Here is a 12,632-nt window from a genome sequence, read left to right on the forward strand (position 1 = left end):
AAACGGCAAAAAAAAAAACAGGGGTATTTTTTTTTTCGATTTAGCTACGATTGGCATAGTTAGTTTGGCGCTATCGGCAATAGATTTTGCTTGGGATTTGGCGTATACACAGGTACCTGACAGACTTGCAATTGTTTATAGCCATTTTACACTAACAAATTGACGTCTGACAAAAAAACGTTATATACATTTCTGTCATGTTTTTTCCCGTAGAATCGATTGCCGCTATCAGATTTTTGAAAATAATAACTTTTTGATAATTTGTTTAAATAATTTTTTATAAACAATTGAAAATGGCAAAAGAAAAAACACGGGTATTTTTTTTACGATTTAGCTACGATTGGCATAGTTAGTTTGGCGCTATCTTTCCCAGGTTTGGCCTGGGCCTTAATGGGTTAATAATTTTTAACTGTTATTACTTGTTATTTTTCTTTATTACGAATTAACTTTACGTTTAAAAAATAATAACTATTATTATTACTTTTTTATACACAGCTATATGTAATACAATGCAAATATTATTTTAAAAAAACTGATACTATAACTGTTATTATTAATTTTGAAAAAACAAAATAGTTAATAATTACTTATAATTTATTTTATTCTCAAATCTTATATTTATAAGCCGTTATTAATTATTTTTATGTTTTTTGTATTTATAATGAAAAGAAAATAATATTTATTACATAAAATTTGTAATACTTGGGACATATTGTTATGCAACATGAATGTTATTCAAGAAATACATTTATTTTTCGCTATTTATATAAGGTTAGCCCGCATGTGGTTCGGTAAGGGTAGTTTATAAGGGTGGAGGTTAGATGGGTTAGGGGTAGGTGGATATGAGGTATGTGATTCAGCTGGGATAACTCGCATATGGTGTAAAATTCAATTATTTCAAGAAATAACAAACGACTAACTTGCTTTTCCCAGGATTAGGTGGGTTAGTCTGCATGTGGTTCGGTAAGGGTGGTTTATGGGGGTTTGGTGGGTTAGAGGCAAGTAGGTTAGTTGAGGTAGCTAGCTCATACATAGGATTAAATTATTTCAAGAAATAACAAACGACTAAACTTGTTTATCCCAGGATTAGGTGGATTAACCTGCTGATAATTTGACGGGGGTGGTTTCTAGGGGGTGAAACACCCCTTAAACATTTTTTTTTTAAATCCGGAAACACGTCAATTTAATCTTGGTATTTTCTCATTATCAGTGCGATTTTCAAATCACTTGAGCTGATTTACTATATTACATGTCGTAAAACAGTACAAAAATAGTGTATTTACCTCTATTAAAAAGGGGGTTGCAACCCTTTGTATAAATGTTATGTCCTTAAAAGCGCCTTTTTATAAGAAATTTTTTAACGTTGAGTTTACTGAAATATATTCATTTGATGCTGAGAAATATTAAAAAAACTGATTTTAGGGGTTGATTTTCAGGGTGGATTTCACCTCTTAAAAGCCCTTATGGTCTGATAAAAAAAAAATACGTATCTAATTTTTTTTCAAGTACGACGACATATCCCAAAATCATTCAAATCGGTGTGGTCGGGTTGGGGTGGTTCCCTTGTAAGTGAAAAAGAAGTTAGATGGAGCGAAATTACCGTTGATGTAAAAACAAATAAGCTAGCCAACGAACAATTGGAAGAGTGCGCATCCGATCTTTCGCCGCGAAAGCGTAACGTGATTTTAGTTCGCGCTAGTTGTGGCCGTCTGTCTCTACCACGCTGAGATATTTGTGGTATAGTCTCCTGCGTTATCCGTTGTACTTGCTTCTTTCTACCCGGCTCTTTCCTACTCTACTGAATAAAGCGTAGAGACTTCCAACGCCTGTCCGTACTTTTATTTCTGTTTGACCCTGCACAACCTTGCTCCCTGTCTAATAGTAGCTTGTATATACCCCAAGAAGGTACCCGCGAATTCGCGATTTCACGCATTTTTCCAGAGACGTTTGTGGTATAGTCTCCTGCGTTATCTGTTGTACTTGCTTCTTTCTACCCGGCTCTTTCCTACTCTACTGAATAAAGCGTAGAGACTTCCAACGCCTGTCCGTACTTTTATTTCTGTTTGACCCTGCACAACCTTGCTCCCCGTCGAATAGTAGCTTGTATATACCCGAAGAAGGTACCCGCGAATTCGCGATTTCGCGCATTTTTCCAGAGACGTCGCCCTATTGCGAGCAACAGTGCAAGATGCCTTATGCGATTTGGCATTTTAACGAGGATCGCAGAGATGTCAACGGCAGACGTGCGACAGAAATTGTTGCGCCCTGAAGGGTAAAAATCACCCACCTCGTTACTATACATATATACATATATAAAGTGACAGGACTAACTTATGTTTATTAATAATAATCAACGTCATTAGCTGCTATGTTTACTCAGTTTCTTTATGTAGCTTTACGCTTTACTTGGTTTATTCTTGTTTTATGGGCTAGGAGTAGAAATAAATGAATTTAATACTCACGAAAATTAAATAATAATTGTCTTTATTTCTTAAGTTAAGCAACTTCATTTACTAATTTTGTAATATAATTCAGAACCTAGAAGTTAATCATTAAGCTGTCGTGCGTCGCGAATCAACTGCTACAAAATCGAATTATCCGTAAGCACCGTGATTTTTCGGTCTGTATAATGTTTGTTAAGTTGGGTCTGTTATTGATGACTTGAGAATTCCTAATTTCGCAAACGTAATACTGAGCGTGAAACCTACTGATTCGATTTCGATCAATTTCTGAGTTTAATCAATTACAAAATAGAAGTAAACTCTTTATTACGTCTCGAGGTGTAACAATAGTACCTAAATTAATTCAAAATTACATATGTATAATTATTTACAAAATTGGTCCAACTCATGGAGAATTATAGTAAATAAAAGTAAATCAATAGATACGACGTTCACACTTCGAAAAGACCTGTCTACTTATTAGACTCAACGACAAATACATTCTCGAAAGCAACCATGTAAAATATATAGGTACACACCTAGTTCGGAAGCTTATATGGAAAGAACATATATTCGCAAAATGTAAACAGTTAGGTTTGAAATGGACTAAAATATATTTGCTCATCGGAGGAAAATCGGAGCTATCAACTAAAATAAAATTATTGCTATACAAAGCTGAACTCAAATTAGTTTGGATTTATGACATTCAGCTATGAGGTGCTCCTTGAATATTGAAATCCCAGAAGTATTTTTATCTGAAATTCTACGCAACATTGTATAGGCCCCACAAAGCAAATCATCCACAATAGTTACAAAATAATTAAACATATTTAAGGAATATGTACAACCAGACTACAAATCCACCCCCACCAATTAAGCTAACTACAAAAACATCACCCCTACAAATACAATTACAAAAATATTCAAGCTACCGAATATCCTTTCGTCTCACGACGTTGTGTGAAAAAAAACAATACTCTGCCCGAATGTCGAAAGGGTTTCGAAAAATAGTTCAGCGATGACAACATAATTACCCTACATGCTAGAATATTAATTAAGCTTTTCAAATAGCAAGGTAGACTCTACACAGCATTCATAGACGCACACCAGCAAGACTGCGAGGATGCTAGAACATTAGAAGCAGCCATTCCTACAACAGTCAGAAGACCAAGCCATGCTGAAGACGTAAATAAAATTCAGTGCTCCACGTTCTACCCGTTATATCAGTAAATAAAAAGTTCTAGAAACTTCTAAAAACTTCTGTTTTGTGAACTCTACCTTCTACTGGCTCTGCTCTCGTGTGATGTTCGTATCACTTCTTATTTATATTATAGTTCGTACTCTCGTGGTCTGTGGCGTTAATGAGTGAGAATTTGTTTCGTTTTCAAAGTGCTTCTAATTATTACTATGAAATAAAATAATAAATAATATATATGATTATATGAGTGAGATTTCAAGGAACAGATAGCCTTTACCCTAGTTTCTTATGGTGCGAAGTGTCCCATAAGCAGAACTTAAGTCTGTCTTATGAAGGATGTAATTCAGCCCAAGTTTCTCATAGCGCTAAGTGTTCTATGAGTCGAGCATAAGTTACAATAGGAAAAGAGAGGATTTTCTCAGTTAATCACTATGAGAGAAAGAACTTAGGTATTAGCTAAGTTGATTCAATTTCATGCGCTCACTTTGCAAGGCTAGTAGTGAATTGCCTGTGCAAAAATCAGCGTGTTTATACACAGATTTTCCAGTCTATTTACGCAGGACAGCTCTCTTCGAGTTGTTTACGCAATTGTGAGAAATCATTTTTCCAAATTTACAAGAGAATAAACAATAATAATGAAATTTTAAAACATGTTTAAAACTTTACATAAGTAGATATTAATCATTTTAGTATAATTTACAATTATTGCAAAATGTATCGTCAAAAGTCATTAATTAATAATGTTAATTAATGTAATAACACAATATTTACAATAAAACAATAATAAAATTTGACACAGATTAATAGTTTATTACTAGTAGAAGTAATTTCTTAAAAGAAGTACTTAAATTAGTTAATAACATTTGAATTATAATCAATTTTCGTATTTTCGCAAAATCTTATAATGTAAATATTAAATCGGTTAATTAAGATTAATAAGCCGGGCTGGTCCAGTGAGTGGTAACACCTCACTGGGCAAATGCTAGCTTCCAACGTCCACGACGTGCCCGGTGGAAACGTTGTCCGTCGCGTCAATGCTCTGAGCAGCAACGCTATAACGGACACGGCCAAGAGGAAGATATGGCTCACAAATGACGCAAAAGATAATGGTATTCTGCCGATGTGTCCAACCATTAATCACTTATACACATACACACACACACACTACGCAAACACTCACACACACACGCCTTCTGGCAAACCGGAGAAGTGAATGCTCGGTGACCCTATAAACGGGTCTTACCGAAAAGCGAATGGTCGGGGACTCCTATAAACGAAGCCGCCCGAAAGCGAGAGAAGGGGATATCTCTAAACGGACTCTCCCCGTGAATGAAGCCCGGTTTCGCCTATGGGCACTCACATACACGCACACACCACATGGAGGAACACTGAACACACAGGGTATACATACAGGGGGGGGGGGACCTCAGGGGCCGTGCGTTGTCCCAGCGCGGTTCGTGGAGTCGCGACCACGAGGGACCTTCAGCACAACGGGACAAAACCAACAACATGAATATGAACAATGAAAACATTGATGTACCTCAAGTGGTAACTCCTTTTCAGGAGGAATCCACCCCGGGTTCCGATCGGGTGAAAGCCCCGGTGGCCACGGGCAGCGGCACGGATTTTGAGGGCCGCATTTTGTGCACGGGAATGGGGAGAAAGACAGGAAAAAACGACACGAACCTACTGAACATACCGAGACGACAGAGGACGGACAGTGGGTCAAGCGGCGGCAGCGGGGTGAGCTACGTCTCTGTCGCTGAGGGCTAAGAACCGACGACAGGACGAACACCGACAAGAATTAATGATACACGAGACGTGACGGTACCGCTGCGGCGCATACAAGTGCCACCTGCGTGGAAAAACGAGGGCTCCGAAAAGCAGACCTCCAACACTGACGCCGACATGAAAGACGTGGACAATGACAACGGACATATGACAGAAAACCTCCAGCTGCTTCGCACGCAGCTCAGGCGCATTGATGCCGCGCTCGGAAAGATGGAGGCACGGACTAAGATACAGAGAAATATTAGTACGGACATAACGACTGGTATGGCTGTAATAAGGGAGGCGGTGGAGATTGCATGGAGTGAATGCGACCGCCTAAATCCCCTCCTGGAGTCCGTAAACGATAGGAAGACAGAAAGACAGAAAAGAAAGAGGGAGGACACGGGGGCCAGCCCTGAGCAAGCCGTGGCCTATCAAAGGGTTGCGGACGAGTCGGGCTGGACCACGGTGAACTCCGCGAACAGAAAAAAGAGGAAGTCTAAACAGAAGACTAATGACCAAACGACGGAGACGACTTCTCTCAAACAGAAGACGCAACAGACTACCCCTGTGGTGGCGCTGGGCGCGCGGAGGGAGAGGCCACTAGCTTCGACATCCGCAGCGGCGACGCCTACCCACGGGAACAAACGGTCCGAACTAAACAAGAACCGGCCCAGGGAGGCTGGTCCTCGCCGGAAGGGGGGGACCAACGTTATACTGGTACGGCCAAACGACGGACGAACGTACGCGGATACCTTGCGCCGACTAAAGACGGAGATTAATCCCGAGGGCTCTAAAGTGAGTATCTCGGGATATCGAAAGACTAAGGACGGAGGACTCCTCATGCGTTTTCGCTGTAACGCAGACGCAAGACGGAAGTTCCAGGAGAAACTCCAGGTTACTCTTGGAAATGAGGGTAATGTACGAGACATGACACACGGACAGACGCTAGAGATACTAGACCTCGACTGTGTTACAGACACGAATGATGTACAGAACGCATTGAAACGAGAAACAGGACAAGATGCGGACTATAAGATCCACATTTTCGGACCGAATAAACACGACGTTTGTATGGCAGTGTTCAAAGCAGACAGAGACACGGCCCACAAACTGCTCAAGAAGGGCAGAATCAAGATCGGCTGGGTCAACTGTCGGCTGAGAGAAAGATTGACGGTCCCGAGGTGCTACCGGTGCCTCGGATACGGACATAGACGAACGGACTGCACAGGACCTGACAGAGGACAGTTCTGTTGGAGGTGCGGGGGGACCGGCCATGTCGGGAGAGCCTGCCCCACCAAACAGCCGACGTGCTTCCTATGTTCCGAGGCGCGTGCAACGGAGAGGGCGCACGTCCCGGGAACGGGAGCGTGCGCGGCCTACCGGGCAGCGCTGGAGGAGTGCCGGAATCAGACACGACAATGACAGGAATCTTACAAGGAAACCTGCGTAGGTGTGAGGCAGCCCAGCTGCTTGTATCACAGACAGCGAAGGAACGAAACGTAGACATACTGATACTGAGCGAGCAACTGTGGGACTTACGAGAGCAGAAGGGCTGATTCTCGAATACCCTCGGTACGTCGGCCATATGGGTCAAAGGCAAACCGGCTAGGAGAATACAAGCGTCTGGCAGGGGGGAAGATTACGCGTGGGTGAGGGTTGATTCCGTCACCTACTTCAGCGTATATTTGACCCTAAACTGCACGATGGCAGTGTACGAGGAAAAAGTCGGTAAGCTGGAAGACGCCCTCACAGGTCTCCCGGGTGACTTTGTCGTCGCGGGAGACATGAACGCGAGAGCGGTCGAGTGGGGTATGACAACGACGGACAAACGAGGAAGGCTGCTTCTGGAGATGGCCGCAAGGCTTGATCTGGTAGTGGTCAACCAAGGGACGACAATGACCTATAGACGACCGGGCTTCGGATACTCAATACCCGATGTGACGATGACGTCAGACAGGATCTCGTCGCGGATAAGAGGATGGCGGGTGACCGAGGACTATACAGCCAGCGATCATCAGCATATCGTCTTTGAGGTGACAGATCAATCGACGAACGTACGAAACGGACAAACTAGAGACAGGACTTCAACGTATTGGAACCTACGACGACAAGATAGAGAGCTGTTTGACAAACTGCTATGGGAGGCACCGTTACCCGCCGAGTCTGTCCTGGCAGAGCTTGGTCTGCGGGAGCGTGCCGAATGGATAACGGACAAGACAATGGAACTGATAACGGAACTGTGCGACGCCACGATGACTCGACGCAAGGGCCGAACGTACAAACGAGCAATGTACTGGTGGACGGACGAGATTTTCCTCCTCCGTGGGGAATGCATTGCCTGCCGCCGGAGGATGAACCGCGCACGGAAAAAGAGCAGACCATGAAAGCAATAGTAGATGGACTTTTCCCAAACCAACCAGAGACGGAAGAAATGACGAACGAACAAGAGACGACAGTGCCAGAGTTTGTCGTGGCAGAGCTCACTAAGGCTGTGTCCACGATCAAGCCTGGTAAGGCACCCGGACCAGACGGTATCCCGGGAGAGATCCTCCAGCAGATCGTGGGCGTACGTCCAGGACTCCTCCTGGATAAGTATAACGCGGTCTTACGTGCGAGCATCTTTCCCAGACGATGGAAGACTGCTAGACTGGTTCTCCTGCATAAAAGAAAAGGAGAACCGAATAGTCCGTCTTCCTATAGGCCCCTGAGTCTTCTAGACACAGCGGGTAAACTTTACGAAGCGTTATTGAAACCAAGACTGACGAACGCGGTAACTGCAAATGGAGGACTTGCAGGAAACCAGCACGGATTCAGACGGGACTGCTCAACTATAGGGGCGATTCGACAAGTGACCGACGCCTTTCGGCGGACGGGGCGCGTGTGCTACGGAGCGAGGCCAATAGTACTTCTCGCGACTCTTGATGTCAGGAATGCCTTCAACTCCGCTCGGTGGGGGGATATTCTGGAGGCCCTACAAACTTTCAGGGTTCCTGAATACCTGATGCGGGTGATGAGGGAGTACCTACACGACAGATGGATTCGATACGAGACGACCGACAGAACAGTGACCAGACGAATCACAGCAGGAGTCGCCCAAAGTTCAATCCTTGGACCCGACTTCTGGAACATACTGTACGACGCACTACTAAGACTACCGATGCCACCGGGGGTGGAGCTGGTTGCCTACGCCGATGATGTGGCTGTGGTGATAATAGCCCGTACCCCGGAGCTGGCGCAAATGCTTCTGAACCGCGCGATGTTACGAATCAATAGATGGATGACTGAACGCGGACTTAGCCTTGCCCTGGCCAAGACAGAACTCATCCTTCTGACGGGAAGCAGGATTAATACCCTGATTCCTATGACAGTCGGAGAGGTATCGCTGCGGACCAGTAGGGCGGTCGAGTATCTGGGGGTGACCCTAGATACGAAGATGACCTTCTGGCCGCACATACAACAGACAGCGAGGAAGGCGGCAGAGAGGACTTCCGCTCTCAGTCGTCTTATGGCAAATACATTTGAACCGAGACAATGGAAAAGACGACTACTGATGACAACGACCCACTCGATCATGCTCTACGGGGCGGAGGTGTGGGCCGACGCGTTGGAGGTCAAGAAATACTGCAAACGACTGACAAACGTACAAAGACAGGGAGCACTGAGGATAGCCTGCGCCTACAGGACAGTCTCGGCTGAGGTTGTCCTGGTGGTGGCGGGGGTTATCCCGATAAACATGCTCGCCAGAGAGCGGAAACGCGTGTACGAACGAAACAGTGACATGACCAGAACGGAAGCCGCCCAGGACGAAAGAACTAGGACGATGACGGACTGGAACAAACAATGGAGGATGAGCACGAACGGAGCATGGACTAGACGACTCATCGACGACCTGAGACCGTGGACGGAGAGGCAATTTGGGGAAGTGAATTTTTACCTGACCCAGTTTCTTACCGGCCACGGGTACTTCAGGAAATATCTGTTTGACAGAGACAAAGTTAACAGCGCCGACTGTAAATACTGTGGATACAAATGTGATGACGCAGAGCATACATTTTTCAAATGCTCACACTGGAACGACGAAAGGCAAAGACTGGAGACGACACTTGGAAACATCACGCCCAACAACATTGTAGCAAAGATGCTACAAGACAAAGACTACTGGACGGTAACGGCAACGTACGTTGAGACTATCCTACGAGGGAAAAAGGCGGACGGTTGCCTGGAAGTCGAGTGTTAGACGAGAAGAATGCGAGAGTAAATGGTATGAACAAATGGATGAATGTGAATAAACGGACGTAACGAAACGATACAGGACCCGTGGACAACGAGAGGACTTGACGCGGTTCTCCAGCGGGAAGTAATGCTTACGCGGTTCCCCGCTGAAGAATGGTGTAGGTGGATTTTACTACTCTTCCCCGGACGGTTTACCCTCCGGTTGAAGAGAAGCGGGATTTGGGCGGTCAGCTGGTCTTCGACGACCCGGAGGCTCCTTGCGCTCGATTGATAGATCGCTTGAAACAGCCCGGTCTGAGAGGATCAGCGAGTCACGTCATACGGCGGGTGGGAGAGTGTAGGTGGGTAGCTTCGGTGAACTGCCGTCACACTCCAACCGTTATGGTCCATGAGGATTTATCCTGTTTTTTTACCACCATAAAAAAAAAAAAAAAAAAAAAAAAAATTAAGATTAATAAATTATAATAATGTTGTTATTATGTACAGAATTAGCGCTTTCAATTCATATACTATTATTTGTTTAAATAAATTATTAATTGTATATTTATTGGTAACAGTAATAACTAAGTTGTTATCAATGAAACAAGTTTTTACTCATGTTTCTTAGATAGTCATCTTGAGTTCAGAGTATTCGCTTTATTATAATAATTAACATTTACAAAGTTATAAACAAATTAAGTTTATATATTAAAATTTAATACGATTTAGTAGTTAAAAGTAATTGAAAATATTATAATCTTAATCTATGCCCTAAAATCTATATAAAAAATACTTTGTTTCATTGAAATTACTCTTAACGCATTTTAATTGAACAATAAAAATTATCATATCTATTTCTATAAATAGACGGCACGCTTCTTACATGGTCATGCAATTTGACTCTAGCACTAATACAATCATATAATATGAGAGGTGGTGCCGTTTAATATGCTAATTGACATATGTAGATTTATGAGTTTAGCGAGTCATAGTTATGCAGTGAAAATAAGAGAAGAGCTCATAGATAGGATTGTTACACTAATACTTACTTACTAATGGTATACTTTGTAAAAAGTCAGTTATTTCTAGATTGTAATATATTATTTTTAGCTACCTAGGGATATATAATGTACATGACGTAATCAGTTAAAGAAATCTAGGTTAAATTAAGAAACTTAGGTGGGAAAAATACAAAAAGAAAGAATTTACAGAAGTCAAGCACTGTAGTCTAGCTAATTGAAGTAGAATTAAGTATCTAATCATTAATGTATTTAGCTCGCGATGTATAAGTTGATATTATACATTAATTTATAGATATAGATATATTTATACATTAACAAATAATTGAAACTAACCTTTAACTATTTATAATGGGTTTTTATCCACAACGTAATGTTTATAAGTAACTTTTTACACTTCGTATAGTGAATTCTTTTATTAGATTATCCTATATTAATGGATTAAATACATATACATTGTTGTATACCAAAAATAAAGTATCAATTCTAATTGAAATAAATAATAACTTCCAAAACTTAATATTTTTCAATCAATTTTTTAAAAATAACTTTTTTTTTGCTATTCATGTAGTAAATATAAACTACGTCTTTGGTTCATCTATGACAGAAGATATTTAGTTTTTCATTAAAAATAAAGTGCATGTCTTTTTTATTTAAAAAAACGTAAAAAATTCAAAACAAGGTGTTTTATTCCGACAAATCTTAAAACTCCGGGATGTTTTTAGTAATATATTAAAGGTCTTATATTACTCTAACTATGATAATATTTTAAGAGAACAAAAATTTTTTAGAGAAAATCAATTTTGAATTTTTTTTTCAATGCATTTTCCCGCCATTTATTAATATTGATTAATTCCGTTCGTACAATTAAAAATAGTGTTATAAACACTACGAAATAAGTGAAGAAACATTTTCGAATATTAATAAATAAAATATATAAAGCGTAACGGGGGAGGTTATCTGAAAAATGAGAAATTTATTTAAGAACAAACTCCCACGATGCAGAGCAAACCGCCGCTCCGTTAAACACGTATTATAATACGTGTATTCGCCTTAACGTCAGATGATTTATCCTAGTTGTCTTCTATCGAACGGAGTTGAACCCACCTTAAGTCACGTGTCTTGTTACACTTGATGAGTTTTAAGTGTGAGCGACTTTACTCCTAATCTTCTTAATCCCTTAGACGTAATTGGATTAAAACCTAAGCCTTTTTCAATTACTTAAGCTACTAGGAAAATTAAATGACGAAAACGGCGAATAAATTTAACAGACTTTAATTAATAAAAAAAATCACTACAGTCTTTGTAGGGCCGAAAGACTAACGCTCGCGAATAGGATTTTACAATTAACTATTTTGCGTGATAAAGAGAGAGAGAGAAGATTCGAATATTACCGCGAACTAACGCTTGGTGCGAATAAAAAAATAACCATATCACGAATATACAAAATATCGAAAGTATTTTGTATCGCTTAATATAATGGAAGGTGCACCTACCATGCAGTGCAATTACGGTGATCAGCCGTAATTGTTATTGCAAAAATTTCAACTGCCGCTGCCCCTCTATTATCAGCTGCGCTGCCTCAATTCGCCTTTATCTACTGCAAATCTGCTGATTCTGTACCGCTGCTTGCTGCTGCAATACTATTGTTGCACCCACGCACGTAATTGTTCAGAAAACTAATTATTTTTGCAAATCAAAGTGCAAAACACAAGTCGGCAGTAAACTCGCGTGAACAGCTGAGGCGTAACTGTCTATTCAAAAGATCGCGCGCCCCCTCTTGCTCTTAGCTGTTAGAACTAACGCGCGAGAAGCAGAATCGCGAACGGTTCGATTAATTAAATCGACTACCGTTGCAAAAGCAAAATAAAAAAAAATTTAGAATCAATTTTCGATCAAATAAAATTTCCGACATACACTTTCAAATACACTTTCAAAGTACAATTTGTGCAATCAAAAAATGAAAAAATATAGATTGGCTTATTTTTA

General features: G+C 41.4%; 1 protein-coding gene across 1 annotated transcript in view; it reads right to left on the reverse strand.

The window, feature by feature from the left end:
* The window catches only part of LOC131675581 (calreticulin), a gene marked incomplete at its 3' end in the record, with an annotated part of 262,526 nt that overhangs the window by 59,055 nt on the left and 190,839 nt on the right, over positions 1-12,632 (reverse strand). The window lies entirely within an intron of this gene.

The sequence above is a fragment of the Phymastichus coffea genome, unplaced genomic scaffold (genome assembly GCF_024137745.1).
Source record: "Phymastichus coffea isolate CEN01 unplaced genomic scaffold, Cenicafe_Pcof_1.1 PCOF00026, whole genome shotgun sequence".
NCBI lineage: Eukaryota > Metazoa > Arthropoda > Insecta > Hymenoptera > Eulophidae > Phymastichus > Phymastichus coffea.